The following is a 17506-nucleotide window of genomic DNA, read 5'->3' on the forward strand; positions in this document are numbered from 1 at the left end:
CAATTTTATAAAAATGTAATAATTTTTTGACAACTGAATTATTGATATTTTATTTTTCAATATAAATTATTGAATAAATTAGCCAAAAAACTAATTATGTTTTAATTTTGGTAAATTATTAATTTGTCATAATTAATCAATATTAATTTACAGAAATTAATTTTTATTAAATTGATAAAATTAATAATTTTCAATAAATTGTCATAATTAACCAATATTAATTTACCGAAATTAATCTTTTTGGTAAATTACATATTTTTATTAATTAAATTTTTGTTAAATTGATTTTACAGAATTACCGAAACTAATCTACAAACTTTAGTTACCAAATTTACCTAGAATAGTATTTCTAAATTAGTTACGAAACTGGAAAAAAAGAGCTTAGCACAATTAATTACAAACCTATCAAAATTAATTTTTCCAAATTCACCAATATTAATTTTGTAAATTAACAAAATTGTATTATATTAGTTTTCTCTAAGATTACCAAAATTAATAAAATAATGGTTTTACAAAACTATCAAATTTATTGATAATAAGATCTTGAACGCCTTCCCCTTCCATTACTTCTAACTTGGTCAAAGAACACCGATCATTAAGGACCAAAGTTTGAACCTTTCAGTTCAGGTGTGTTCGGTTTGTTATAGAGTTCCGTTTTCTTAGCATCTATCCATTGCAAAGAATCAACAAATTATCTCTCTCTCTCTCTCTCTCTCTCTCTCCTCAATCGACGCATCAAGCCTTAAGGCCCTTAACACCAAAGGTAGGGAACCCTTGAAATTTCTCACCACGATTCCACTCTCATCTTTCATGTCCATTCATCGTAGGTAAGGCCAAAAGCTCTAGGTTCATCCTATCTTTCTTTACCAACTAAATTCTATTGTTCTACTATTACTATTTTTCCTTTATGTATGAATTGCAAATTCTATAATGTATTATTTTAATGTGCTTTTGCTATTATTTTAAACTAATATATTGTTTGCAACTCTGTCTAGACTTTTTTGTTCATAAAGCTAAATTTAGATGATTCATGTCATGAATATGAAGCAATTACTCTTCTTGATGCACTTTAAGTTATATTTGGTTTGATAGGTAATAAGAAGGAAACAAAAAGCTGAGAGACATCATAGGCATTCAATCACTAGAGAGAGAGAGAAAAAAAAGCCGATGCAAATAAATATTTTATGAATTTTTAATAATAAGTTTGTCATTCTCAATATAGATCTTTCTTCCCATCCTCACACAGACACCATCATCATGGCACCACACAAAAATCTATGTATCTATTCCAAAATTTATGATAGCTGAAAGACAAGGTATTGAATATGCTTCGACCAATCAAATTGCCCCCTTTAACATTAATCTACATGAGACTCCAAAATCCTCATTGTAATTTTAATATTTATTTTATTTTATTATTTTAATTCCCTAATTAACGATACCATCTCATTGAATCACTCGTAAAACCTGGCCCTTTCCTAAAATTTCTCTTATACTATCTCTTCCACATATTTTTTTCTAAAGCATCTCTTAAATATTAACTTACATCCCCAATGGACTATCTAACCTCTCTCTCTCTCTCAATCTCTTTCCACTAGGGATTCGAGCTAACCCGAGCCGAATATCTGGCTATTCGAGCTCAGCTTGGTCATAAATTATCAGGCAAAAGCTTGGTTTGAACTAGTGACTTGAGCTCGAGCTTGGCTCAAATCAAAAGGTAGGAAGTTCATGCTCGAGCTCGGTTGCCTCTGATTGTAAAGCCGAGGTGTTGATATGAGCTGCCAAGCCGAGGTCTCCCTCAGCTGATGATGTACCGAGCCGAGGTCTCCCTTAGTTGTCGAGGTACCAAGCCGAGGTCTCCCTTAGTTGCCGAGGTACCGAGCTGAGGTCTCCCTCAGTTGCCAAGGTGCCGAACCGAGGTCTCCCATAGTAGCTGAGGTGCCGAGCCGATGTCTCTCCTTCAGTAGTTGAGCCGAGGTGACACCTTATGTACATGTACTCGACTAGGCTCACGAGCCTTACGAGCCGAGCTATATTAAGCTCGAGCTCGGCTCGATTAGCAAACAAGCCCATATGGTAGGCTCGAATTCAGCTTGAAGCTCAATTTAGACCGAGCCGAGCCAATCTTTTCATGAGCCGAGCTCGAACAGCTCGTGAACAGCTCGGCTCGTGGCCATCCCTACTTTCCACCTTCCCAGTATAGTGTATAATTTAAACTTTAAAAATTTAAATAAGATAAATCAAATATATCTTTTATGCTAATAAGAAAAAGTAGATAATAAAATAAGATAGATCATAAAAGCAAAGTAATAAAAGGTAGTAATTGATTATAAAATCTTATTATAATTAAAATAGCGGTAAAAGGCTTAAACATAATAGGTCTTTTATCCTTCATTTTCTTCCAAATTTTCAAAATATACCTTGAAAACTCATGTGGATTATTAGCATACTAGTAAAAAATGCCGAACAAAATTTCTAATCTAGCACAATCTTATTAATGGCAACGGGTGATGGACTACAAAGAGTAAAGGTATATAAGACTAGGGGTGTAAATGGATCGGATCACGATTTGATTCGATCCAAAATCTGATCTTATTTTGATGGATTCAGATATACTCTCATTGGATTTTCAAATCAGAATCGCCCCCATCCAATCCAAATAGATTCAAATCTGATCTTATTTTGCAAAAGCAAAAGCCAAGAAGAAAGACAAGAAATTAGCACATGTTTCTCACTCATTGTCCAAAGATGAAGTTTTTGAAGGACCTAGAAATGGAAGACCTAATACCAGTCTAGACCATTTGATGTGAGTTCTTGTACCAATGAACTTATTCGTGCAAAACAAATGGCCATTAAGAGATTCAAAGCACAAAGTGAGATGGTCATTGACAGTCTTCATTGGCTGATTACTGCATGGGAAGAATGGAAAGAATTAGTAGTTGTAGGTGTTCACTTAAGCCTCAACTTTGTAGTGAGTAGATATCATTGGAAATAAATAACCCTTCCCTCCTCTCTCACTATTTACCATCATACTTGTATTAAATTAAGACTCAATAACTCTTATTCTACTTATTCAATGACTTAAACATTAAACATAAACACACTATAACTAGACAAATTAGACCCTACCATTGGATTCCATAGGAAAATACAAACATATCCCCAATGTCCAAAAATACGAAAACACAAAATTTCACAAAATTCCAATTCTGACTCTTCAACTTCTACATTAGACCAACTCCTTTGGTACAAACTGATAGGACTGGTCATTTTTTATTTGTTTAAAAGAATTATAAAGTAGAATTTGATTAAATCTGAATCCGATCTAGTTTTGCATGATCTGAACCTAAGCAGATAACCTATATCTGATTGGCCGGATTCAAATTTCAATTTGTGGCTGGACCCAATTTGAATCTAACCCGATAAAACCATAGACCCAAGTATAAGTCAATGAAGAATGAACTAATGATGGGATAGGAAAAGTTTAAGGAATATTTTAGGACTATAGAAAGTGTTAAGAGGGGTTAGAAAGGTTTTAGTGTGAAAACAAAAGAGATCTAAAACAAATTGACAGAAACCAAACGTCAGTTCTTGGTGGTGGCTTTCTTCTCCCATTGATGGGTCCAATGTCTAATTTGAATAGAGCCCGGGTTCCATCTACGATCTCCTTTTTCTTGTAGACTGTGATTTCTGGCAGGATTCTAATGATTGACCATCTCATTCATAGAGGGATGGCTATTGATTATGTTTGTTTGCTATGCAACCAAGCAAGGAAGTCATTCAACCACATATTCATACAAAATGATCCATCTTGGGGTGCATGGGTGTACATTCTAAGTCTTTTTAGTAGGGTTTGGGTGATCCTAGAAGATTACATATGCTTTTATCTTGTATGTAGGTGAAAGGTTTCAGTGTGAAGGAAAATCTTTTGGAAATCAGAAAGTACTCCCTTTTGCTATATGCTGGTCATTCTAGGAGAGTGGAGGGTCTTTAAACATAAGGTTTTAGGCCTCATTGGATAGATTATTGAATAACCTATAAAGACACTAAAATAACACAAAATAATTTTGAAAATAGGATGAAAAAAAATGTAACATGGTTGCAATGGGCCCCTACAAGTGGTTTTAGGCCTTTATGTGCTTGGAGTAGACTATTGTGATTATTAATTCTTTAGAGTGGTTTAAGGAGTGTATTAATCAATTCTTGAGGTTGAATCTATAGCCATTTCATTCTCATTCTATTATGTATTTTTAGGTGATAACTATGATCCCATCCTATTATTTTGTGATTGGTTTTTTGTAGTGTTGGTGAATTGAAAAAGCTTTTGTTTGACAGGGATGCATATAATTAATTCTTGCTATCACTTAATCAAGTGAGAACACAAAACAATGTAAGTTGCAAAGTTCACTTTTTATGTTTGTGTGGCCACATTAAAACTCCTTGGAATTTTTCACATATTTCTTGTTATACATGGCAAAAGAGAGAAAGAGGACCACCCTTTTGGTGATGATTGGGTGGCACCATCTGGGTTGCCACATTTCTTCTTAAAACAACATGAAAAACCATGATTGTTGCATGTTCTTAAGGTAAGAACCATGCAACATGTAATTAAATGGTTAAAGATCTTTTGTTTTTGAAAAATTATAGTTACTAATGGATGCAACAAGCACCCAATAAAGATTCAAGCAAGCTTGTAGAAGGTTTAAATTGAAGACTCTTGACAAGGGCAAATGCCTCATGCAAATGACTTGTTCGGCCAAGAAGGTTATCCAAGCAAGAGTAGTGCTCCACCCCTAGCTGCATGCCATGTTTTGCAATATAATTAAAAAGCATCCGACCTTTGCCCAATAAGCTTGCATGGCTGCAAACTGACAAAATACTAACAAATGTAATGTCATCAGGTCCAACTCTAGAGTTCATCTGTGAGAAAAGAGAAAGTTCAACTTCACCATTACCATGCATCCCATATGCATTGATAATTACACTCCAAGATATGGAATGATTCATAGCTTAAAAATCAAATAACTTTCTTGCAATAAAAGTGTTTCCACATCTGGAATTTAAATCTATAAGGGTGTTGTAAATTAGTATGTTTCAAAACCTTTGAAAATATGTAAGTAATTATGCATTGTGAGAGATTATGACTTCTTAATTGAAGATGCATTGAGATCAAGGTCAAGATTGTTATATGGTTAGGTTCAACTTCTATTTGAAGCAATTCACAGAATGTGGCAACTGCATTTTGGGAAATTTTGCTCTCGACATGCACAACCATCATAGTATTCCACATAGAAATGTTGCTCTCATGGAATAACTCACCCAGCTATTAAAGTATTCAATGAAACCACATTCCTTATTGCCATCTTATGGAATAACTCAAGGGAAGAAGAAAGTTGTTCACAATCACAATAGCAAGTTAATAGTGAATTTAATATATTATTTAATTATTTCTTTTACAAAAAGATCCCCATTTCCTATTCAACCAAAGGTGTTAACATTTCACAGGCCTTCCTCCCTCCAACTTAGCTACTGTTAGATTTTAGAGAAGACCAATAAAACATTGCATTGTTTGAACATTGTAATTACATCATATTTATAGACTAAAATAAACCAAACCTATTCAAACTCATACTTAAACTCTTAGACTCGACATAGGACTCTATGTAGTCTATCTCAATCCATCTCAAACTCTATCATAACATAACAAACCCAATCCATATCCTTAATATGCCCCCTCAAACACATGGGGATCAATGATCATCATGTGTTTGACCAAAAAATATTGTAAGTTGATGATGATGGTTTCCAACCCTTCAAATCTTGATGTAATTCAAAGGATGTTTAAAATACAATATTACTTCAACCTTTCTGCAATGATGATGATGTGTTTGCATCTCCCAACTATAATATGATGTGGTAAGGAGCTGATGATGTGCATATATTCAAAACTTGAAGTTGTAGTGATGACAATGTGGAAAGCAATTCAGTTGTGAAAATGGTGTGGCAAGTAATGGATGACTGGTTATGACAATCGCATATCATAATGACAAGAACCTATTGCTTCTTCAAAATGAAAAGAGCCTCTATGGGATTGTATTGGTATGAAATTGGGCCAATATAGGCCAGATTGAAGTTAGGCCAAAACAAGCTACCAATATACCTCATTGGGTCAACTAAAATGCCTCAACAAGTTGGCTTTTGGAGTCTATCTAAAATGGGCCAACAATGGCCATATATGAATAGAAATAGAGAGGTAGACAAGTATAAGAGAGAGAAGAGAGAGGCAAAGAAGGTAAATTGTGTAGAAAGAAGTCCAATAAGAGAGTAGATAAGAGGTATATACATGAGGATGAATCATCAATGAAACAGTAGGAGTGTAAGAAAGGGTAGGAGAAGAGGTAAATCTATTTTTGAGGATGATATGATTGAAGATCCCAGTAGAAAAGAGTCGATGAGGGTAATGTCAGATGCAAAAGATGTCCGAACCAATAAGATCTAAAGTTATGTTGGAATAGGGGCTTGAAATCTGATAAGTGAGTTTGCCTTTAAAGTCTATAAATAGAAAGATGGGAGAAACTGAAAGTAAAACTAAAAATAGAACTAGAAGAATAAGGATAGCAACAATATTAAGAATAAAGGAAACTAAAAAAAGTGACTGAATGGGAAACATAACAAGTAAACAGAGAGAGTAGACCTGGAGGGTGGCTAAGATTCTAACCACTCACCGGAAACATAGGATGCATGGTGGGAGGCCTCTAGGTTCAGACCTTTGGCTCTGATACCATGTTAGACTTCAGAGAAGACCAATAAAACATTGCATTGTTTGAATATAGTAATTACATCATATTTATAGACTAAAACAGACCAAACCTATTCAAACTCATACTTAAACTCTTAGACACTACCTACGACTCTATGTATTGTATCTCAATTCATCTCAAACTCTATCACAACATAACAAACCCAATTCATATCCTTAATAGATACAAATGACCACCGTCTCCTACAAGGTTACACCAGTTTGGTTAGTTGTCCTTCCCCTATATCCCTCTCATCTTCATTTTCTTTCTCTTCTCCCCTTTTTTCTCTTCTTCCACTCCCTCTTCCCCCTCCCTTCTCTTCTTTCTTCCCTTCATCATCATCATCATCATCATCATCATCATCATCATCATGTTCTTCTTCTTCTTCTTTTTCTTCTTCTTCTAATAATAATAATAATAATAAAATAATAAGGGAAAAATTATAAATTTTGACTGAGTCCAAATCTTGTTTCTAGTTGAACCAAACAATAATCCAATTCTGATTCTTAGTAGAACCAAACAAGCTTCAAGAATAGGTGATTCTACTTTTGATTGTGGGGATTCTGATTCCAACCATAGGCACAAACCAAACAAACCTTTATATGCAGGACTGCACTCAAGTCAATTATTTTAACTTCAGATGAGTCCACGAGGAAAGGTCTATTATTGAAAGTTGAAAGTGATGCTAAAGTAACAGTAGACCATGATAATTAATGTGTAGAAAATAACTTGAATAATGGGCAGTATTGAATTCAAGCATTTTTCTTTGGAATGGGTCCACGCGGAATAGCTTATGGGGATCAGAATTATAATTTTGGGTTTTCCTCCATCTCATAAATTCTTATTGGTGTGTACAACTGTAAACAGTGTTAGGAGAGGAAATGTATCACAAAAGGGAGTAGTGGGGGGTTTAGAATAATGTATTCAAAAATCAATAAAAAATTATAAGTGGGAGCAAATCATAAATTTCTCTTATAAATTTTGAGAGGGTCATATGACCATTAATAAACACCAATAAACCATATCGATATTGCTGAATTTAGCTTCTATCAGGGCAAGTCGGTGCTCGCACCCTTCGAGCAGCCCCTTGCAACCTTGCATCGAGAATATTTTCCATGAAAAAAATCACATAACTATGGAGACATTCCCAACGCAAGGATATAAAGGCTGTTGGAACGGGCTTTGCCCTGACTGAAGCTAGTCTCGAAATTGCTTCTTTACTATTTACCTTCTTATGATCACTTGTTCTCAAAAGTCCTATAGTTTTATTTCATAATTTCATCCAAACAATCCATATAATGTCTCTGTTTTTGGTAAATAATAGATGATATAATATCAAGTCCCTCTAATGTACGAACCTTCAAAAAACTCCTTAATTGTGCATTAGATAAATTAAAAAAAAAAATGGTAACTTGTAGATTGCCACCCAATATTAGGCTTATGTTTGGTCCTCAAAATTTATTTTGCAGCTAGACCCCTTTGGACTTATGGATTTCTGCACATTGCCCACTATTGGTGAATGGTGAGGTTGTAGGAAAGATAAAATTACTAAATTTCCCATCCATGATTGAATAGGCTGAGATTAAAAGCTATCAAAATGATGAAAATGGGCATTTTTTCGGTAAAAAATGGACATGCTCAAAAAAAAAGTTGTAATTCCAAACCTTTGTCAATGATTTCAGCACTATGCTTCCAAACCCTTGTCAATGAAGAAATAGAATTTAAGATCAAGGGTTTAAAAGCACAACGACCCAATTCAAAAGAAATATTGTGCTTTACCATGCCCATTTTCGTCATTTTATAGTTTTTCTGTCAGTCCATCAAGGCAATTTCATACATTGACATTTCACGATTCCATCAAACCAGTTAATGGAGTAGGGGCATCTGCCAAAATCCAAAATCTCACGCTTGTCGCTAAACAAGGTTCGGAGTGCTAAGTTTCAACAGCCCCAAAGTCAAGAGTTACAGTCTTTAATTTACCTAAAAAAAAATCCTTAATACTACAGGGACATTGCACATGAAGGTAGTAACCTAAATTTATATCACTTCTCCATTTGTTACGGTTGTGTTTGATTTGAAGGAAAAGGTAGGGAAAGGAAGGGAAAGGTAAGGAACCTATACAAGTTTTGTAAAGGTTTTCCTACCTTTCCCTACATTTTCCTTCGAACCAAGCACAACCTACAAGAAAAACAATATTTTTTCCTAACTGTCACAGCCTACTGTTATATGCATTCCAAAATTTAGCCAGCATAACCTAAACTAGCCAACATAGTCCTCAGCCTTATATTAAAGACTATATTTCATTAAATAAAAGCTAAACACCAGATTATAATAAGATAAGTATGTTTAACAATGAAGGAGTACAAGGGTAAACTAGGATTTTTGTTTCCAGAGAAAGGCCCAAAGCTAATAATCTTTGATGACCAGATGGAGGCAAAAGCAAGTAAATATGGGTAGGTGGGCCAAAATATGTGAGATTTAAATGGATATTGTGGGGAAGAAACCATTCACCTTTCAAGCAGTTAGTCCCAGATAAAAAGTGGGCTATTGTATTAGTTTAGCTTCCTTGTCAAATGAGAGAAATAAAACAGAAATGGTTGTTTCTCACTTAAGATATCATTCTTCTACTCACTGTGGTGTTGTTATTTTGGATGAATACTCCAGGTTCTTTAAAGGGGTTTCATGTTATAGTCTCCAAACTCGGAGATCAGCTATCTTTTCAGAAGTTCAAGCTTTTCTCATGGGACATTTAGGAAAAAAGATGAGTGAGAATCAAATTGTAGTGAAATCTGATTATGTGCAGCTAGTAAACATGAAACCACTACACACAATTAGATATTATCACAATTTTATCTTTTCATGTAATTTTACATGTTAGATTGATCATATCACACTATATGATTTACATGAGGTTACAACACAACAAACCCAATTTTATTGCTACGATTAACCCTGGCATGTATGGTGGATTCAAGCTGTCATGGTGGCAAGATGCTACAGCCATGAGAATCACATTGTATTGTGAACTTTTAGATCTGTAATGGAGGGTATGAGTTTCTCAGACCTCATGCAAATCAGGCCCAACTCAATTAAGGTTATAACATGATAGGCCTATCTTAAGTTGTCCATGTTTTGGGCTGAATTGCATTTTGCAATTGGGCTCAACTCAATACATGGGATGGCATTAAGTCATAAGAATGTTATGTCACAAAGTTATTTATTGGGCCCATTGTGTTATAGTGGTAATTAAGTCGAGCCCATTTACTTTTATGATATGTTATGTTGTTTAATTTGTTAAACTTGCTGAATATGTTGAATTTGTGACATGGGCCATAAGCAATTGACTATGTCAAGACTTAATGTGATTATTCTATGTATCATAGGTGGATGTACATCATTCCCATGATAATTTTAAGATAATTGAATGATATCCCTTGATGAATTGGCCTTTTATTAGGTTCCTCCCCAAGAGGGATCCTCTCATTGCCACTTACCTTTTGAACTAATCGAAAATCTAATTGGGAGTCACTAAGGCTAATTGGATCCTAGACCCACTTAGGGTTGAATTAAGTTCCATCATATGTTTATTAGACTATCTTTGAAGGCCATCCATCAATAGTTTAAAGGTGAGTTGATGTGGTAAATGGAGATGCACCTTAAAATGGGGCTATCTATTTGATCATCAATGCTCTTGGATCACTTCATTGGATGATAGGGACATTATAGACTATTGGAAGTGGCCTACATAAAATGGAAAACTCTCTCACAAAACCTTGCGTCACCGATTTGATAGATTACACTTACTATTGGAAAGGTTCAACCAACAAATGGCAATGGATCTTTTCTGATAGAAGCCAAAGAGGGTATCTATTACATAAATGGATGACAAGTATTCTTCATAAAAAGTGATGGGATTATGCAGTTGAAACAATTGACCCCATGCACCTATGTGACTTTTCACATTTTAAGGTGTGAAAACACCTCTATCTCTAGATCTAAGTGAGTTTTCAAAGATGAACAAATGTAAATGGAATATAGATGAAAACTCTTTTATGTAGAGACACATGAAATAATGTTGTGGGATAATTAATGCAATTTGGAATTATAGAAAATACAAATGAATCTTTTGCCAAAGTTCTCAACTATAACAAGCTTAAAGGGAATAATTATGTTGATTGGTGACTGTGACCTCAAAATCGTTCTCACATTTAAGAAATTGGATAAGTTCACTTAGAATACACTAGAAGCACTTAGGAATTGAAACTTTAAAGAATAAATAAGAGAACATAATGATTGATAGGATAAGAATTCTCTTGCCAAATGTTATATTCTTGCTTCCCTACACAACTCCATCCAAAAACAGTATGAAAATGTCTCTACCTATAAAGAAATTCTAGAATGATTGAAGTCTTTATATGAAGAACAAAATCATTCTTGTTGGATGAGTTATAAATCAGATTAGATATGGCCGAACTAAATCTATTGGCTTGCCAAAATTTTAAATATTTTCTAACCAAACCTAGGAACCGATTTCTTGATGATTTTGAAATCAGAAATTTCGAGATGGATCTTGCACTAAACCCGACCAGATTTGAAATCTAAATTTAAATTTGATTATACCTGATATGGAATCCACAAGTGAAGTTGATTTAGCAATGTAGTTTCTACACCTTGAACTTCTAATCATCTTGGGACTGATGTAATAGTGTGAGCCTTCTTAGGATTGATTTTTTCTCTAAAAACACAATTAGGAATAGAGGAAAAACGTCTCTACTAAAGCTAGAATGGACTAGGCTTTTATGGGAGAAAGGGAGGTGAGAGAGAGAAAGAGAGCTGGAAAGAACTTATGATAGAATGGTTTGCCCATCCCTCTCTTCACCTATATAGAGCACTCTTCTAGTCCTACTAGGAACTGAATTCAAATTAAATTTGGATTAAGGTTTATCATTATGGATAAACTCTATCTTATTAAAATAATGGGTGCTCCATACCTGAATTGCAAGGCCATGTAGGCCCGAACAATGTATGGTGTAGGACCTACAAAGGTTTCAAGAAAGTCCATAGGGGTTCGGTTGGGCTCAGTTGCGCCCAACATTTATATATAAATGACCCTTGGATTCAACCACCCTATGAAGACCTAAGGACAATGGAGTTATGTAAGATGAAGCCCATCACCCTGTAATGGCCTCTTACACCTAACATCATAGCCCATGATAATCATAAAACTACTCACAAGGAAAGATCTTTCCCCTGACTGCAAAATGCAGTGTCACACTCTCTGCTCATATGGATATCGAGAAGTGGAGGCAGAGTTTTGAGAGATTGTAATGGGGACCTCTTATTGACTTTTGCAAGGGGAAATTTCCAACACAAGGGTTGAGGCACAGGCATGGCAATTCTTTATGGAGCTCAGATCTGTTACCTAGGAATGGCAACAGGTAGGGTACCTGTGCAAATTGCCCTATCCATTCTCGAACCCACCTATGTACCCCTGATTTCAAACCCATCTAACTTTTTCTCTCAATTTCCCAAACCTGTTAAACTCATCTCGTCCCACCCATTAAACCCCTTGACCAAACATTTTCTATTAAAAGAAGTTTCTTAATGCTTATAGTGTGACTTGAACCCGAATTAATTAATGATAGCATCAAATCTCTTAGCATTATTTTAAGCTACTAAGCCATGTTGCCTTTTTATGTTATTTAATAAAATAAAATAGATTTTATTAACTTTTGTGCTCATCAAAACAATAGATCTATATATATGATTAACAATTCCAACTAAAAAATAAAAGAAATAATATTTAAAATTAGCATTTTATAACTAAATGAAAAAAAAATCTATCAAATCCAAATTGACATCAAATGATGATTTTAATCCCAAAAATTTATACAAATAAAATATTAACAATAGAATAATTATCTTACTACTAAAAATTTATAAATTTGTGCATGATATATAATATAATAGGTTCATATTTATGCATCCCGGGAATCGGGTATCGAATACCCTAAACTCAAAACCCAAACCCTATTGGGTTTTAATTTAAAATCCCAAACCTTATAGGGCTTTAATCTAAAATCCCAAACCCTATATGGTTTTAATAAAAAATCCCAAACCCTATAAGGTTTCGATAAACAAGTCCTATTAGGGTTAGGACATGTCAGATACCTGGAAATTCCCACAAAATTGCCATCCCTACTTATACCCCAAGCTATTTCCACATCTCTACCCATGACACATTACAGCTATGCATCGAGAATATCTTCCTTGTCAATCATTCAAGGGGAGATGTTACCAATTTCACGTTTTGGCCAAGTGATCTGATTCCTAATGACATGAAGATCGGGGCCAAGAGAAGATAAAGTCGGCATTCAAAGTTTAGGTAGATATAGAAACAAAGAAAAAAAGAACAAAAAAAGCATGTCACTACTCATTATTTATAGAGAAAGGCAGAACCTGTGTAGGTACATAGGTGGTATTTGGTTTGTTTGGAGGGCAGTAGGGTATATGTTTCTCATTAATTAATTACCTATTCAATGCTTATGTATTTTGAGAGGGAAAGTAGCGAGTTCACATCTGCGCCCCAAAATGCCTCACAGCACATCCCCACCTTGTATTGGGAACATCTCCCAATAACAAGTATGGGAGATGATAGGACATCATTAGGAGATGTTCCTAATACAAGGTGGAGATGTGCTGTGGGACATAGTGGGCTGCGCCCTTCTGGGGCACAGATGTGACGAGTCTTCAGAGTAGTTTTTTGTCAGGAAATGTTCACAGTGCAAGGTGGGGATGTGATGTGGGGCATTTTGGAGTGCGCCTTTGTGGGGCGCAGATGTTAACGAGTGTTCAGAGTAGTTTTTGTCATTCCGCTGTTTCCCCATTTGTCATGGACCTTGAACCTCTGTTGGACTGTGTGGCTGCATTCAATAAACCACTTGGCAAACTTGGGGTCATCAGATTTCGGCTTTACCTCCTTGCCTATGATGAATCCTAGCTTATCCCTTCCTCCCCTTCCTCCAATGGTAAGCTTCTCTGTTTGAGACCATTCTAAATAGTTTGTCCCATCAAATTTTACAGTGGCTATTATACCACTAGAAGCATGAACATTGGTCGAGAGCATCCCGGAAACAATTTGTACCTCCTTCGAAAATTCCATTAAAATTGAACAAGACATTTGACAGCCCTACAACACTCCAACAACCAACCAGCACACAATAAACCCACCACAATAGGTTAAAACCCAAATTAAAGCCGACAAGAACCCGAAAACCAATTTGTTGGCAATATAAGAGGAGAATAAAATCTCCAAAAAATAATTATGAATCAAAAATATCTGGAACCACTTCCCATACTTCTAAAGAAGGTAAAATGACCTAAGGACAGCAAGTCTTAAGCAAGAAACACCTTCTAATTTGGAGAGAAAAATCCAAGCATCTAAGCTGTATTTTTCTTTAGTTTTTATTAAAAATCTGAGAAAATATAAAAGCATCAAATGGAGATGAGACCTATACCAAAATATTTCTAAAATCAAGACGCATCAAACTAACCAGATTCAAGGGTTGCCGCTACTCGCTAGCACCTATATAGACTATTGACATCATTCGGCAACAACTAACGTCAATAGGTCTTGTTGGGTTCACAGGTTAGCAAAAAAAAAAAAGTATTCCAAGATCCCAACCCGATCTAATACCATGTTGGAAGTGTGGGACTAGGAAGAAGGGTCTTCGGTGAATCGTCTGTGTTAATGTTACAGAATGCAAATGAGAATGTAAATTCTGATTTAATTTTCTTTTGGACTTTGTCTGCTTCTGCATATTTTACTTCATTTGTACTCCAATCAATCAAAATAAGGTAACATTTGCGTTGCTAGCCAGAACGGGTCAGGGGCAACACTGTAAATTTGCTTCCGAGCTGAGCTGTAGCTTAGTTGTCCGAGGTCTGGAGTGGCCAAGGACTGGTAGCTCCGTCTTTGCGAAGAGTAAAGGGAAGAGAGCGTCAGAGGTCTCGGGTGATTACCCGAGGTAGAGATTCCGACAGTCAAATTAGTCCGAAGTGATACGAGGAAGACGAGGTCCGAGGTGGGAACTCCACAAGGAAACCAGATAGTTCTTATGCCTTAATGCCAGATTCCAGATGTTTTGCTTGAAGGGGCTGCCCCTTATTTATACTTGAAATCGTCTGGAGGTACACGAGCTCGGATGGTTGGGATGCAGCCCGTACATGAGATGTGCGGTCTTCAGGGCAGCCAAGTGCACCCATGCCATTGGCTCTGGGTTCCCTGTCATGCACCCTAATTGGATCCACTCTGAGCGTCATTGTTGCACACGCGTTCCCGCCCCATTGGTCCAGGCCAGGTGCGCCTACATCAATTTGAAACAAAAATAAATAAAAATTTGCATCCAAAAATAAATAAATTTGTTCTGCAACCAAACACAGCCTTAATGGACATCCAAATACAAAGAAATTGGAAGGACAAAAATACCCTTTGCCCATAGTGCATAATCTCAACATGTAGAAATGGCCTACACTAACGTGCTTTAAAATTTTCAATGAGCTCCTCGTAAGCCACTGTATTTTTTTTTTCTTCCCATATATGGTTTATCCCCCCAAAAACTCCTCAATTGTTCTGATTTGTGCCATACCTAGTATTTTGAGGTATATTTTCTCCTTCTCTTCTTGTTCACACCCTTATCAAAGTAAACCTAGACTTTTGAAAATTTACTTTTTGCTCTAAGATCTCCTCAAATCTTCTTAGTGATTCTTTTATTTTCTTTAGTTGATACACTTCAGACTTACAAATTAATATGCAGCCATCACCAAAAGTAGGTATGATATGGGAGGCCCATTTATATTTGGTTTTATCACTTGAACCTCACCTCTGCTTTCAGCTTGGTTGAACATAGCAGAAAGAACTTGCATGCTAATAACAAATTTATCCTGAATCAGGATTTTGCACTCCATTTGCATCGCTTCCAAATGCAGTGTAAATAATTTGCAGAGTAGTGGAAAAATAATATCACCCTGGATTTCATTCTCCGAAATAGTTGTTTCTGAAGAAGCCACTGTTCGCATTCCTTCCTTAGTTCATTCTTCCAGCTTCATCATATCATTGGCACTCTCTTGAATTTGTGCCAATTGACTTCCTTAGTCCATTCTTCTCTCCAAAAGTCTTCAATTAACATACAAACATTCCTTCTCTTCAGCCCACATAGGCATAATTAGGGCTGGATAGAAAGAAAGAAGGGTAGGGTTTGAATCCAAAACCAGTACTGAATGATCTGAGAAAATAGTATATCATGATGTTATAACTGCATTAGACTTCTGCATAACCATTCCGGAGTAACAAGGCCCCTATCCAGGTTTTCTTTTACAAACCCACTCTCAACTTGGCCATTGGTCCAGGTATATTTCCCTCCCACCATTTTAATTTCTTGCAAGGAAATTTTGTAATTAATTTGAGTACAGATCGTCAGGGATTATGGGATATTTTTCGCTTTCTTTATATTCATCTGCTGTTAGCGGTGCAAACGGATCAAATTTGAATCGAATCAAGCAATATCTGAATTCGAATTCGATTAGAAAATCGATACCTGAATTCGATTTAATATCCAACGGATATTGAAAATTAATATTCGAATTTGACCAATTAATTATTTTAAGTAACTAATAAATATATTATTTATATAAAATATTTAAATATTTTATATATCATATATAAGAATTAAATAATCAGTCGAATTTAGATATTTATCGAATCGAATCAGGTCAACATATCCAAATTCAACCGATTAGATATTCAAATTATCTGAATTCGATTTGATTATGTCAAATCTCAAATTCAAAATCAGATTTTCAAACATCATTGATACCCCTATCTCCTGTAAATACCTCATTTAAATTCCCTTCCTAATCATCAACCAATTTGTACAGTTATTCATAAGAGCAGACACTAGCACCCATGTTTCTGGCTTTGTTCTTTCCTTGGGTGCCTATATACCAGGACTACCTTCGAGACTCACATCTTGGGTGCACCATGAAAATCAACTCGATGAATCTCTCATGAACAAGACCTACTGATAGGTCCACATCCTATTTCCACCACACAAATAGTCCTCCCGACTGGCCTTGTTCAGGGTATCCTACATATCGATAATAACCCAGCCTCTTACATAGGAGCCTATACATTTTATCTGGGTTTTGTTTTCTACAGGTTTTTTATAGGGAACGGATCGTTTAAGGGTCAATGGATCATCACACCCTCCAGCATTTCAAGCCAACAATTTCAAAATGCACAGGGATATGCAAAACAACAGGGTTGTCCGAAGCCCAAGCCCACTGCAAAAAATCATTGGGCCTGGTATTTGCACCCAAGCGCTTAAAGCCCATTAAAGAAGGGGCTGTGCCTGCGGGCAAGTCTGCTGGGCTCCCCAACCCATGAACAGGGTCTCTCTCTCTGGCTTCATGAGCTGCACTGTTCCTCAGAGCTCACATCACACCGACCTCACAGCCCCATCCCACCATGTATTAGGAACATCTCGCTATGAATAACACAACATTATAGAAAATGTTCCCGATGTACGGCTGGGATGCATTGTGAGATATGAAGAGTGCTCTGTGAGGAGCAGATCTGGGCTCCACAACACCTATCCCCTTAACCCCCCCCCCCCCCCCCCCAGCGGCCCTAGTCTCTGCTACAATAA

At 35.9% G+C, this 17506-nt stretch overlaps 1 long non-coding RNA gene across 2 annotated transcripts; it reads left to right on the forward strand.

The window, feature by feature from the left end:
- Positions 1–734: 734 nt before the first annotated feature.
- Positions 735–10004, forward strand: LOC148802795 (uncharacterized). Of its 2 annotated transcripts, none has more exons than XR_016082231.1 (3): positions 735–827; positions 4336–4390; positions 9465–10004. It is a non-coding gene; the product is annotated as an uncharacterized LOC148802795 (long non-coding RNA). The 2 variants fall into 2 exon arrangements; XR_016082232.1 differs by lacking the exon at positions 9465–10004 and adding an exon at positions 4902–5139.
- Positions 10005–17506: the final 7502 nt, after the last annotated feature.

The sequence above is a fragment of the Nelumbo nucifera genome, chromosome 2 (genome assembly GCF_055504915.1).
Source record: "Nelumbo nucifera cultivar China Antique chromosome 2, China Antique-T2T, whole genome shotgun sequence".
NCBI classification, from domain to species: Eukaryota; Viridiplantae; Streptophyta; class Magnoliopsida; order Proteales; family Nelumbonaceae; genus Nelumbo; species Nelumbo nucifera.